This window comes from Henckelia pumila, chromosome 2 (genome assembly GCF_033568475.1).
Source record: "Henckelia pumila isolate YLH828 chromosome 2, ASM3356847v2, whole genome shotgun sequence".
NCBI classification, from domain to species: Eukaryota; Viridiplantae; Streptophyta; class Magnoliopsida; order Lamiales; family Gesneriaceae; genus Henckelia; species Henckelia pumila.
Window position 1 is genome coordinate 162,926,249 of NC_133121.1, and position 15,797 is coordinate 162,942,045.

Consider the following 15,797-nt stretch of genomic DNA (forward strand, 5'->3'; position numbering starts at 1 on the left):
AGTGGGTGCCCGGTGAGCCAACTTGTGGCTAAGGGCTTTTATGACTCTATGTATAAACAATCTTTTGTTTAATATAATTTATACTTTTATAATGGCATTTACTTTATCTTTTATCATATTATTATGTTGTGACATACTATAAGATGTTTAGATGAAGACCTTGAATATACTATAGTGTATGTAAGATGTGGTGGCACATGGGGATGGCTATCATGAAACACATCTTATAGTCACTGTATATTCTAAACAGTTCCTAGTCGATTGAGCCGTCCGTTAATAAGGATAAGGATCGCTCAAGATTGAGACTAGCATTTGCGATGCCGAGTACCACGTTTCATTGGTATGGAACATAGAGATGTTCAAAGCATGCAAATGGATATTCATACGATGAATGATCGAACTACCCTATCCAGACTTTCCAAGTGGTTATCACTTATCGAGTGGATAAAGTCCGCGGTTTTGGTTGTACACCATTAGTCCTTACTACTTGAAACATCATTAAGACTCTATATGCTAGTACTGTACTTTGACTCGTTTACCGACTCTATTGGGGTCATCAGGTGTCGGGATTGGGTACAGTTACGACACATATAGGAGTCGATGCTTTGTTGTCAAGGATTCACCACATACTTGCTAGTGTGGATATCCTATGCAATCTGAGGAGATATTAGTGTGACGAATCTCTGGCCAGAGTACATGATGTGTTTTAAGAAATGGTTTCTTAGTAGCACATGTGATGTCACTATTTGATCTTCAAGATGTATTGCATAGTTATCGAATCTCGAACGACTCTCGATTTACCAATAGTTGTTGATTCGATCGGGATATATGGATGAAGGGACTGTACTGTACGCTAACCAAAATCTATTGGTTCTTGCAGGCACTATCAGTGATACCTAGGGAATCATGGGGCGATGTTGCTAGGCGCTCTTACCATGATTCGATGGGCAAGTCGGAAATTTTTGTTCCGAGTCACAAGGAGTTGTGAGCCCACGGCTAGCTGTATCCCTGAACCATTGAGGGTCACACAAGTAATGGATTTTTAATCTCCATTGAGATAATTAAATTTAAAGAGTTAAATTTAGTGAATAAAGAAGTGGGACTTCTTATTTAAGAGTAGAGGGAGTAAGATTTCCTAAAATGACATAGGGATGGGCATTTTTGGAAATCACTGAATTCGGATTCAGAAAATTTATCTTGACTTTAAAAGATGCAGAAATGGTTTATGTGCACATTGGTGAAATTGGTTTATCAATCTAAGTCACGATGAATTTTATATTAATTTCTGAACATGCGGGCTTTGCTTGTCAGGCTTGAACTTATGACTAATGGGCCCTAAGCTGTTAGCAGCCCACATTATAAATAAGTTATTGCAGTACAGAAATTATACAACAGAGGTCAAATTTTCGAAAACCCTAGCCTCTAGTCTTGAGAATTCGGCCGCCCCCCTCTCTCTGTCTTAGAGAATTTTCAGTCTGCGAATTTCGAATTTGCAGTCTGAATTAGCAGATCATATCTGTTCTATCTTTTCGCAGAAACTTCTGATAGACTTTCTAGTGCAGTCTATCAGAGGGATTAAACTTCTGTTCGTGGACCTGATTGAAGAATTGTTCGTTCATCAGTTCCTGGGATATACAACAAGAGCAGAGTTATCTGTTGGTGTCCATAATCTCGTTTCGAGATTTCAAGGTAAAAATTTAATTGTTATTTAATTTTTACACGCACAATTTAATCGTAAAGTTTTGATACCCATGATATGGAATCGTTCCATATAAAATTTTAAAACTTCCGCTGCACCGGGTATCAATTCTGATTGATCTGAACACCGTTTTCCAATAGTGGTATCAGAGCCAGGTTGCTCAGATCAAGCGATTAAATTAATCGATTGTACAAAAATTTTTAAGCCTTGGTTTTTGAAACAAAAGAATTTTTTTAAAAAAATTTAAAATTAATGGGCAAACCCGGGTCAGCGAGTCCATCGCTGCCCAGGGCAGCGACGAGCTGCCCGGCCCGAGCCCCTTTTGGGGAGCGGGCTGCCCGGGATCGTCCCGGGCGGCCCGGGAAAATTAATTTTTATTTTTAATTAAAATTTTAATATGTTAAAATTCTATTTTTGGTCCGATCGAAAATTGTTTTTGATTGGTCCACGAGGCGTCGGATCGAATTGTTCGAGTCCAAAAATTTTAAAATTGATTTTTGGATAAATTTGAATTTTTGGAAAATTTATAGATTTTATCCGTTAAATCAGATTTTATGAAATTAATTATTTTTGGTACAATTGATGATAAGATATGATCTTATGAAAATATTGAGTAAAATATGATTTTATGTGTAAAATTGGATTTTATATGTAAAATATGATTTTATTTGATAAAAAGGTAAAATATGATTTTGTATGTAAAATAAGATTTTATATATGGAATATGATTTTATCCTTTTTAATTTAATTGTCATTGCATGTTATCCAATAAATTAATTTTGAATTAAATATTATTGGATAAGGATGATCGATTACCATGACCAATTTTGTAGGTGTATGTTAGGGAATTTACATTTGTTTTTATTGTTGTTGGATTTATTAATGGGCCTGGTTTATGGCCCAATATGAATTTTCATATGAAATAAAAGTGGGCCTGATTTATGGCCCGTTCCCACCCCTTAAAATGTATCCTCTACTTGTCATAGTTATTTATTGTAAATACATTATATTTAGTGGGAGATGAAGATTTGAAGACGGAGGTGGGCCCAGCAGACAATAAAGACTGAAGAAATGTAAATTAGAAGCACAATGTAATAGGATTGCATTGCATACTTGCATATCACCTAGGATTGGACTTAGACTCGTGATTGGCAACCACGGGTCGATTAGTAATGGAATCGATCATCCTAAAATATAATATATGATATTATCGTTGTATGCATGTTTAGACTAAATTGTATGAATCCCGCAAGCATACAAATTTTAAATGATGAGACAAATTTTTAAAATTAAAATCCCTCATTTTAAATATGATTTAAAATTGATATCAAGATGAATAAAGGAAATTTAAATATTGTTTAAATGTTCCTACCTTCCATCAACGATCAATGTATGAGATGCTACCCGCGGATACGGTCCGGCTCATATTATTGGGGGGACCCGTTTGTCGGAAAGCTGTACATTGGATCGACACATGTAGTAAGTTGGGTGGAACTCCCATGGGATTTGCTCATATTATTGGGGATCCACATGGCGACCGTCCATCACAACTTAATATTGATGGGTCATCTTGACGTGTCACAATAAATGGCGTCATATTATTGGGCCCTTATTGGACATGAGGTAAAAACGTGGAGGTTGCTTTGGAAGCAATTGGGCACTACCTTTTGAAAATTATGGTTGGCTGATATTATTCGGGACCATAGTTTGTTAATTGGACTCCATGTTCCCACTAAGGAAAACAGTTTCCCGTTTTCACTAGAAGGTAGTGAAATCGTTAAAATAGTGGGAGTGAGATTCATAAAATAAATTTCGCCTATTTTATGTCTTAGTAAATTAATTAAACAATCACTGATTATTGTCTGTTTCTTTTCAGTATTTCATTAAGATGAATTCGCGCAATCCACTATTCTCTATTCTCGAACAAAATAAACTGACTGGCGCAAACTATACAGAATGGTTCCGTAAGTTGAAGATTGTCTTGACCTCGGAGAAGATGTTCTACGTGTTAGAAAAATCTCCTCCGAAGGAAGCACCAGCTGATATAAGTCCGGAAGAGTTGGCCAAACTTGATAAATGGTGGGACCATGATATCAAGGCAAAATGCTATATGTAAGCTTCGATGTCTGATGAACTCCAGAGGCGATTTGAGGATACCGTGAATGCTGCTGACATTCACGTACAACTCAAGGAACTTTTTGGGGCTCAATCAAGAGCTGAAAGGTTCGCTACTGTAAAAGAGTTAATGACGTGTCGCATGCGTGAAGGGACTTCGGTCCGTGATCATGGGGTACGCGTGATTTGGCTCATTCAGAAGTTGGTAACGCTTGATTTGGTATTGGAGCATGAACTCAATGTGGACTTATTACTTCTCTCTCTTCCTTCATCGTTTGACGGTTTTGTGGTGAATTTCAATATGAACAAGATAGAGGCCTCCCTTGAAGAGATGGTCAATATGCTTGTAACTTATGAAGCCACTTTAAAGAAGGATAAACCGGTTCTCTTGGTGGGCTCCTCTTCTTCTGCTAAGAAGGGGCCAAGTACAAAGGGTAAGAAACGTTCTACCCCATCCAAGAAAACCGGACCCGAGAAGAAGAACAAGACAAAGGCTTCAAACATGGAAAAGTCCAAGGATGTTTGCCATCACTGCAAGAAACCCGGTCATTGGAAACGTAACTGCAAGGAATATCTAGAGCAGTTGCGAACTGCGAAGGGTATGTTTTATATTGAAATAAATGTTTCACTTAATACTACTTCTTGGGTATTGGATACCGGATGTGGATCTCACATTTGCAATGATTTGCAGGTGATGACAAGAAGTCGCAAGCTTAGAATGGGTGAGACCCAGCTGAGGCTCGGAAATGGTTCTAGAGTTGAAGCCAAAGCTGTGGGAGACGTTTATTTAATTTTGCAGAACGATTTTAAGTTACTTTTGAGAGATGTTTTATTTGTTCCAGACTTGATTAAAAACATTATTTCTGTTTCTATGCTTGATAGAGATGGTTTTTCTTGCAATTTTGTGAATGGGATTTGCAATATTTACAAGAATGAATGTTTGATTGGAAATGGACAACTTGAAAACGATCTATATAACTTAAAATTAAAAGACGTTCCAATAAATTATGTTGATAAACCGGTAACAACGAACAAAAGGAAAATCGATAGTCAAAACCCGGCAAACCTTTGGCATGCTAGGCTAGGTCATATTTCCTCAAGGAGGATGAACAAGCTAGTGGGAGAGGGCATGTTTGATATGTCTGATATTAACTCTCTACCTACTTGTGAATCCTGCCTGAAAGGAAAAATGACTAAATCTCCATTCAAGGGGAAACCTGAGCGTAGTCAAAATCTGTTGGATTTGATCCATACAGATGTTTGTGGTCCATTTAGAATTGGTACTCAATTTGGCCACACCTACTTCATTACCTTTACTGATGATTATTCTAGGTATGGGTATTTATATTTAATGAAATATAAGTCTGAAGCATTTGAAAAGTTCAAAGAATTCAAGGCTGAAGTAGAAAACAAGCTAGGTAAAAGTATTAAAGCACTTCGATCGGATCGAGGTGGAGAATACTTAAGTACCGAGTTTTTGGACTATCTGAAAGAGAATGGGATTCTCTCTCAGTGGACTCCTCCTATTACACCTCAGCTGAATGGTGTATCGGAGCGTCGTAATCGAACTTTGTTGGACATGGTTCGATCCATGATGAGCTTCACTGAGCTTCCACCTTCATTTTGGGGCTACGCGCTTGAAACAACGGTGTTGTTGTTGAACAACGTTCATACTAAAGCAGTGAACAAAACACCATACGAGTTATGGAATGGCAAAGCTCCTAAGTATTCGTACTTGAGGATTTGGGGATGTCCTGCTTACGTGAAGCAGACAGTGGGAGATAAGTTGGATAGTCGATCCACCTTATGTTATTTTGTAGGGTATCCGAAGAATTCAATCGGATATTATTTCTATCATCCTACTGAAACAAAAGTGTTTGTTTCAAGGAATGCCACCTTCTTGGAGAAGGAGTTCTTATTGGATAAGAAAGGCGAGATGATGGAACTCGAAGAAATTCGAGAAGAACCCGAAATACAAAATAATGATCCCATACCTCAAGAATCTTTAGAGGACACGCCTATACCTAGAAGATCCGAGAGGACTTCTAGACCTCCTATTCGATATGGTCTTCTTCTTGAAGGGGATCAAGATGAACCCGACGTTGGATGTGATCCAAGAAACTTCAAGGAAGCAATTTCTGATGCGGATTCAAATTTATGGCTTGAAGCTATGCAGTCGGAAATAGATTCGATGCATACAAACCAAGTTTGGTCTTTAGTAGATCCTCCCGATGGAATTGTTCCAATAGGGTGTAAATGGATCTACAAGAGAAAGCTTGGGCCTGATGGTAAGGTATTGACCTACAAGGCACGATTGATGGCGAAAGGTTATACTCAAAGACAAGGAGTTGACTATGATGAAACCTTTTCACCAGTTGCAATGTTCAAGTCCATAAGAATCCTTATTGCCATAGCTGCTTGGTATGACTAAGAGATATGACAAATGGATGTGAAGACTGCATTTCTTAATGGAAACATTAAGGAAGAGATCTATATGACGCAGCCTGAGGGATACACATCCTTGGGAAGCGAGCATAAGGTATGCAAGCTTCAGAGATCGATCTATGGTCTCAAACAAGCATCAAGAAGTTGGAACCAGAAATTTGATGAAACAATAAAGGATTTTGATTTCATCAAGAACCCGGAGGAACCGTGCGTGTACAAGAAAGTAGTTAAGGATGCTGTGACATTCTTAGTACTTTATGTTGATGACATCTTACTCATTGGGAATGATGTAGGGATGTTTCAGTCAACAAAGATATGGTTATCAGGTAGATTCTCGATGAAGGATTTGGGTGAGGCATCCTATATTCTAGGGATACAGATCTATAGAGATAGATCTAAGAGAATGATAGGACTCACTCAAGCAACCTACATCGAAACCATATTGAAAAGGTTTTCAATGGATGGGTCCAAGAGAGGACATCTACCTATGTGTCATGGAGTTTCTCTATCCAAGTCCATGTGTCCCAAGACTGATGAAGAGATAGAGAAAATGGCACATGTACCATATGCGTCAGCCATAGGTAGTATCATGTATGGGATGATATCTACCAGACCGGATGTAGCATTTGCTCTGAGTGTCACGAGCAGATATCAAGACAATCCCGGTCAAATGCATTGGAAAGCTGTGAAGGACATTCTTAAGTACTTACGAAGGATTAAGAATATATTCATGGTTTATGGAGGAAGAGAACTGAAATTGGAAGGCTATACCGACTCTAGCTTCCAAAGTGACGTGGATGACTCGAAGTCAACCTCTGGATTTGTGTTCATGCTCAATGGCGGTGCTGTCTCTTGGAAGAGTTCCAAGCAGGACACCACAGCGAATTCCACCACTGAGGCAGAATACATTGCGGCATCAGCTGCTGCTAAAGAGGCCGTTTGGATGAGGAATTTCGTCCAAGAGTTGGGCGTCATTCCTGAAGCTGTTGGTCCAGTCCCGGTGTACTGTGACAACACGGGTGCCGTTGCTCAGGCAAAAGAACCAAGGTTTCATCAAAGATCCAAACACGTACTGAGGAAATACCACATCATCCGGGAGATCGTGGAAAGAGGAGACATCACTGTCGAGAGAGTGGCCTCTGCAGACAATATCGCTAATCCACTTACTAAGCCCTTGCCAGGACCATTATTTGACAAACATCGCGAAGCAATGGGACTGCGTAGTATGACTAGTTGGCTTTAGGGCAAGTGGGAGATTGAAAGAGTGGGTGCCCGGTGAGCCAACTTGTGGCTAAGGGCTTTTATGACTCTATGTATAAACAATCTTTTGTTTAATATAATTTACACTTTTATAATGGCATTTACTTTATCTTTTATCATATTATTATGTTGTGACATACTATAAGATGTTTAGATGAAGACCTTGAATATACTATAGTGTATGTAAGATGTGGTGGCACATGGGGATGGCTATCATGAAACACATCTTATAGTCACTGTATATTCTAAACAGTTCCTAGTCGATTGAGCCGTCCGTTAATAAGGATAAGGATCGCTCAAGATTGAGACTAGCATTTGCGATGCCGAGTACCACGTTTCATTGGTATGGAACATAGAGATGTTCAAAGCATGCAAATGGATATTCATACGATGAATGATCGAACTACCCTATCCGGACTTTCCAAGTGGTTATCACTTATCGAGTGGATAAAGTCCGCGGTTTTGGTTGTACACCATTAGTCCTTACTACTTGAAACATCATTGAGACTCTATATGCTAGTACTGTACTTTGACTCGTTTACCGACTCTATTGGGGTCATCAGGTGTCGGGATTGGGTACAGTTACGACACATATAGGAGTCGATGCTTTGTTGTCAAGGATTCACCACATACTTGCTAGTGTGGATATCCTATGCAATCTGAGGAGATATTAGTGTGACGAATCTCTGGCCAGAGTACATGATGTGTTTTAAGAAATGGTTTCTTAGTAGCACATGCGATGTCACTATTTGATCTTCAAGATGTATTGCATAGTTATCGAATCTCGAATTACTCTCGATTTACCAATAGTTGTTGATTCGATCGGGATATATGGATGAAGGGACCGTACTGTACGCTAACCAAAATCTATTGGTTCTTGCAGGCACTATCAGTGATACCTAGGGAATCATGGGGCGATGTTGCTAGGCGCTCTTACCATGATTCGATGGGCAAGTCGAAAATTATTGTTCCGAGTCACAAGGAGTTGTGAGCCCACGGCTAGCTGTATCCCTGAACCATTGAGGGTCACACAAGTAATGGATTTTTAATCCCCGTTGAGATAATTAAATTTAAAGAGTTAAATTTAGTGAATAAAGAAGTGGGACTTCTTATTTAAGAGTAGAGGGAGTAAGATTTCCTAAAATGACATAGGGATGGGCATTTTTGGAAATCACTGAATTCGGATTCAGAAAATTTATCTTGAATTTAAAAGATGCAGAAATGGTTTCTGTGCACATTGGTGAAATTGGTTTATCAATCTGAGTCACGATGAATTTTATATTAATTTCTGAACATGCGGGCTTTGCTTGTCAGGCTTGAACTTATGACTAATGGGCCCTAAGCTGTTAGCAGCCCACATTATAAATAAGTTATTGCAGTACAAAAATTATACAACAGAGGTCAAATTTTCGAAAACCCTAGCCTCTAGTCTTGAGAATTCGGCCGCCCCCCTCTCTCTGTCTTAGAGAATTTTCAGTCTGCGAATTTCGAATTTGCAGTCTGAATTAGCAGATCATATCTGTTCTATCTCTTTGCAGAAACTTCTGATAGACTTTCTAGTGCAGTCTATCAGAGGGATTAAACTTCTGTTCGTGGACCTGATTGAAGAATTGTTCGTTCATCAGTTCCTGGGATATACAACAAGAGCAGAGTTATCTGTTGGTGTCCATAATCTCGTTTCGAGATTTCAAGGTAAAAATTTAATTGTTATTTAATTTTAACACGCACAATTTAATCGTAAAGTTTTGATACCCATGATATGGAATCGTTCCATATAAAATTTTAAAACTTCCGCTGCAACGGGTATCAATTCTGATTGATCTGAACACCGTTTTCTAACAAGTATACAGGTATGTTTTCGATTCCTTGTAAAATAGGAGATGTTCAGCTTGATACGACCATGTTAGATTTAGGAGCATCGATCAATGTCATGCCATATTCTGTTTATGCCTCCTTAAAACTAGGGCCCTTGAATGAGACTACAATTGTTGTTCAGATGGCTGATAAATCTAATATTTTTTTCTAGAGGAATGATAGAGGATGTTCTTGTGCAAGTTGGTAAATTGGTTTTTCCTGCTGATTGTTATGTGCTTGATATGAAAAATAATGATATAAATAGTCCAATTTTGCAAGGAAGACCATTTTTGAAAACTTCAAAATCTATTATAGATGTTAACAATGGCACTCTCACTATGGAGTTTGATGGGAAGATTGTTAAGTTTCATATTTTTGATACCCTGAAAATTCCTAATTGTGAAGTGTTGTAATGCTCTTGATGCTAATAATCACTTGTCACAAGAAGACAAGAACTTTGTGAATAGGGATAAGATGAAGAATATTGTTGTAAGACTTGATGAGAATTTTAGTGTTAAGATGTTTCATTCTGATTTGCAGGCACCGAAATCTGAGCTTAAATTTTCTCTGGATCGAGAGATAGGGAAACATAATCCAGAGAAGGGAATACCCACGAAGTCCAAGGAGAGAAAGAATGGACAGAAAATAACTGGAAAACTGTTCAGATGGGCGAAGGTGGACAAGAGAACCAGATATGACCCACCTTGAGGAACTGAAGCATTCAGTCGGGCCGACGACTATAAACAGAGGCGCTGCTTGGGAGGCAACCCAAAGGGAGTATTTCTTTTCATTCTTAGTATTTATTTAGTTTTGTTTTGCATTTTTACTTACATTGAGGACAATGTAAGATTTTAAGTATGGGGGAGAGGACATAGCCAGTCATTGAGAGAATTTAACCGTTTTTTTTTATAAAAAAAAATTTATGAGCTCATTGTTTGTGATGAATTAGACTGTTGAAATTCACTAGCCAATGATGATATCTAATTGATGATGACATGCATGCTTTTGAAAATAGATGATTTGCTAACCATGAAATACTTTGATCTCCAATGCAAATTAGACTTCGATATGGTTCTTGAATATTTTAAGCACACATGTTTAACTATTGAAGTGTAGTGATGTATTATGTACTCTGGATGTCTGTTGGACTATTGCACGACAATAGGTGTCTGTGGAACTTGATAGTGCTTGAATCTTGATGATCTATTTGATATGACATATACACTCTTGGGCGCACCCGTTAAATTTTTTGTTTTATAAAGAATTGATGACAAAAATTATCTCCATCCGGGTTGCAAGCAAAATGTTTGAAATCCTACTCGTCTTGTTTGTGGCTAAGTATGCTATAAAATGGGGTTACAATTTTGAAAAATTTTGAAATAACAATTTCATCCGAGCTTGAAATGTGAATGAAATCATATTCACTATTTCATAGCTAAGTTTGCGGATTCCATGGGATTGTAGTTTCATCCGGGCTATAGACGAGGGGATTGAAATTCGAATCCTATCTAGTTATAGCTAAGTCTGCGGATAATTATTGAGACTTTATAATTATCGGATGCAAAATCCGACGGTGCGTAATTATATCTCAAGAGAGTTGTGTTGTGTTGAAGGATTGTTGAGAGTAGGGTTTTTGATTGTGAAGCTTGCACTGAATTGTCCTAGGTCGGCGAACAGTCTTGAGACTTTGTCTTTTGAAGTTGCATGTAACTGGGATAACATGACACACACACATGTTCGGAACTATATATGTAGTTGAAATGTCTGGATATTGAACTTGTTCCGTTGTTAGCATTTTAACGTCTTTCTTAATCATGCATTGATTTTGTTCCTGAGGCACAAATGTGAAGATCATGGTTATTTTTGTTATGGATTATGAGTTCGAACTTATTTTTGGTTTTCTGTTGCTCGAGGGCGAGCAAGGTTTAAGTAGGGAGGAGTTTGATGTGATGGTATTTTCCTATGTTTGATTGAGTTAATTTGTGATGATTAGAAGAGTTTGCATTGGTTAAATTCATGTTATAGTTCCTAATCAATGTATGTGATTTGATATAGGAAAAGAGAATAAATGGAGCTAAAGATGGAAGGAAAGAGCCGAGATAAGAGAAGAATTACAAAGCATCAATGGTCAGAAAATCATTTTAATTTTAGAAAAATCCAAATCCAATCTCCACCGTTCAGAATAAATTTCAAGATGTTTTGAAGCATCTTTCCAAATTTCAGCTCAATCCGACGGCTAGATCTCTAGATATGAATATATCAAAATCGCTGCTCGCTGGAAAAAAAGCTGCACGCTCGATCCGTCCAATTCAACCGATCGAGTGGGAGCAGAAAGAAAAGCTGGACAGAAAGTTGGCATAATTTGGGGCGCTCGATCCTTCCAATTCTACAAATCGAGCGCGCGAGACGAAAAGTCAGAAATTTATATTTTAAATAGGAAAGTTTCTTGGGAAGGACTCTATACTTTAAATATCATCAAGAACTCAAAATTGATCATCTTTGGAGGGCAGAAAGCTTGAAGAATTACTCTAGCAGCTAGGTTTCTTCTCTCTTTTCTTAGATTTAATTTTATTTCATGAAATTTTCTAGAGAATTCATGAATATTTGTGGCTAAGTCTTAGTACTTGGTTGAGGAAGACGAACCCTTGATTTTGTTTATTCATGAGATTTGAATTTTTTATTGTTTAATTCCAAATTGTGTATCAAGAGTTGTTTTGGATTGATTGTCATGCTTGTATGTGAGATTTCAGGATTGATCACCTTAGGATTTTGCTATACAATCTATTGCTAAATCAGAATTCAAATCCGTAACTGTTTGAATCATCTGATTTTTTTTAAGCAACTATGATTAATATTTTCTGCTGTTGAATTTGTTAAATCGTAGGAACAACAATTTACTAGATTAAATACAATCGTTGGTATTTGTGTTGTCTAGATTCATCAGTTTTACTCATTTGAATGCTGCCGTGGATTTAAATCTAATCGCTCGTATTGGGTTAATTTATGGGGTAAGGGTTAACTTAGAACGCTGATGTCTAGTTAACTAAAATTAAGGTGAAACATGAATTAAATTTCCAATGATGAATATTCAATGTGAATTAATTATTTTTAGGGAATCGATGATCGAATGAATAATTTCAAGGGTGTAGTCGACCGATACCAAGTCTCGTTAGTTTATTGATCTTTCTTATTTTAATTTTTGCATAGTAGTTGATAAAAATCTCAAAACCCCTTTTATTAGTTTCAGTATTTTAAGAACACTATTTAAATTTTACTTTTCTCATGGAAACGATCCCTACTCACACTACTGCATACTTTGTTATCTGATTTGAGTTGGGTAATTTGGGTGTGACATGACTAAACGCTACCACTTACCTTTTTGGCATGCACCGCAAACATATGGAACACCGGACTTTAGATTTGGAAGACCTCTGACAGCTTCAAACTTACTCAAATTCTTTAAAGTCTTGAAATTCACATGTCCAAGCTTTTGGTGTCATAGACTAAACTCATCAACCTTTGAGTGTCTACAAGCCAATTCTTCACCGAGTTGGTAGCAATTATCAACTGATCTTGTACCTGTCATAACACATCGATTAGCATTATCAAAAACTTCACAAGTATTTTTATCAAACTTCACATGTAGGTCATCATCACACAGTTGACTAATTGAAATTAAATTTGCATTAAGTCCTTCAACGTGTAAGACATTATGAAGCTTTGGAAAACCTTCCACATTGAGTGTTCCTTTACCAAAAATTCTTCCTTTTGCACAACCTTCATACGTCACTCTACCACAATTTTGTTCAATGTAGTTTGTGAGGTGATCTTTCAAACCTGTCATATGCCGAGAGCTTCCACTATCAAAGTACCAATTTCCTGTAGTGTTAGCTTTCAAGGAAGTATAAATAACAAAACACCTACCATTAGATTTTGGTACCCACATTTTCTTTGCAGTGGTCTTTTTCTGCCAGTGTTGCGCTCTGTGTTGTGCAACACGGGAGGCAACACCTGCTTAGATTCCCACACAATATAATCATTCTTAAGCTTACGATGAAAAGGCCTGATATGACCAGGTTTGAGACAGTAATGACATAGAAAAGGACGCTTCCATTGTTTTGGCTTTGGAACAGAAACAATCTTCTCTGGTATAGGTTTCTACCTTTAGAAGCAGCTGAAGGATGATTCAAGGAATCACTACCTTCCTTCACAAACACTGGTGTTTTGAAAGATTCACCAATTTCAAAAACACTTTCTTTAAAATCAAGTTCAAACTTGTCATCCTTACCCATAGTCAAAAGAGTATCAAGCTTGTTCGAACTTGAATTAAATTTGGCAAGAGTTGTTTTTGCTTTTTCAAGTTCTGAATTCAGCAACCCTAATTCCATATCTTTCTTGCTCATGATAACTTCTAGCCTAGCCACAGCAGCTTTCAATTTTGTATTCTCTTTAGAGAGAGTTGTGTTCAACCGATTCCTCTTGATCCAATCACAGTACAACTCCTCATAGAGTTTCTGTATACCTTCCAGAGTATATGCTTCAGCTATCTGTTCTTCATGATCACTGGAATTATCAATGTTAGAAGCAACAAAACATACAGATTTTTGAACTGTGTTGCGTCCAGGTGTTGCAACACCGGAGCCAACACCGAGTGGATTAATCTGAAATTTTTTCTTACTTTCCAGCAAAGCAGTAAAAGATATGAGATCTGCCTGTTCAGCCTTTTCTTGTTCTCCTTCAGAATCATCATCACTCAAAGACACATTCATACCTTTACGAAGGAGATTGGCACACTCATATGTATAGTGTCCATATCCCTTACATTCTCTGCATTGAACATTATCAAAACTTTTACTTGAGGACTGAATCTTACCTTCATACCTTTGACGAGGTCCTCGAGTAGTAGCTGGTTTTTTAGGCTTCTTTGAAGTAGGCAGTCTAGGAAATTTCGAAGGTTGTGCACCTTTCACATCCTTCTTTTCTTTCATTACCTTGAGATAATCAGTGAATTTATTAGAAATCAAGGCAATAGAATCTTCTTCAAGATCAGATTCCTTCACTTCCTGTTGTACTTCAGAAAAATCATTGTAAATATCATTAGATACTTGAAAAGCAATAGACTTACCTTTAGTGTCATCTTCGGCTTCCATCTCCATCTCATATGTGCGAAGATAACTTATCAACTCATCCAAACCCATTATAGATGTATCTTTTGATTCATCTATAGCACAAACTTTGGTGTTAAATCTTTTAGGGACATAACGAAGCACTTTGGACACAAGTCTCTTGTTCGAAATAGGATCACCAAGAACAGATTCTTTATTTGCAAGGCTCTTCAATCTTTCATTATATTCCATGATGGTCTCTGATTCCTCCATTCTCATTTTCTCAAATTTTGAAGTTATGAGACGCATCCTTGTCTTTTTTACACTTGCCGAGCCTTCACAATGAGTTTGAAGTTTTTTCCAAGCATCCCTTGCACAAACACAAGTACCAATTAGATTAAACATGTTCATATCAACAGAAGTAAAAATAGCATTAAGAGCTTTTGCATTATAAATAGCCGCAGTATTTTCATCGGCTGTCTATTGTGCTCTTAGCTTTAGTTTGGGTATATCATCATCTCCCATAGGAGGTGACCAACCATCAAGAACACGTTGCCAGGCCCTGGACTCAATGGATTAAATGTATATGCTCATTTCAATTTCCAAGGGCCATAATTTGTCCCATCCAAAATAGGTGGACGAATTGCATTTGTGTATGGAGTATCCATAACAAACCTGTAACACAAACCAGAAACTCACTTAGTAAAGTCAAGTGGTGGCTTTGATGCCACGTGAAAGTAGACGTGTACGTAGTTTGTTATGTGAAATACGCAGTGATGTACTTCGTGTTGTAACACCAAAGACAACACAGTGCAGCGAAAATTTAAAGAGTAAATAAAACACAAGTAAATAATTTTGCACGAGTATAAAAAATATCGTGCTGGTGCCTTAGGGCTAAATATCACTAGAAAACGTAAGATCAGTCTTACAAACCAATACTAGCGATTTTATGAAAAGTCAATAAATCCTAAATTTCTCAACAAGTTGAGAAATCAAACTTGCATCCTAAATAATCAGAGTAAAACAAATCAGATGCAACTCCCGTAGCCTAAATTTGAAGAGACACGAAAAGATCTTCGAACAACACACTTCCCACAGAGTTGTCTCTGATGTCTTCAACACTAACGGCAACACAGGGACAAGCAACAACGAAGGTTGCAAAAACCTTGCTTCAAAAATCTTTGATTCTTCAACAGAATTCTTCAGAGATTGAGCAGCGGATTGTACATCTGAAGTGTTTCTTTTCTTGTGCGTGAAAACCTCCCTTTATAGATTGGAGTCCAATCTTGAAGGTTTCCTTAGATAGAGTCCTACATGAA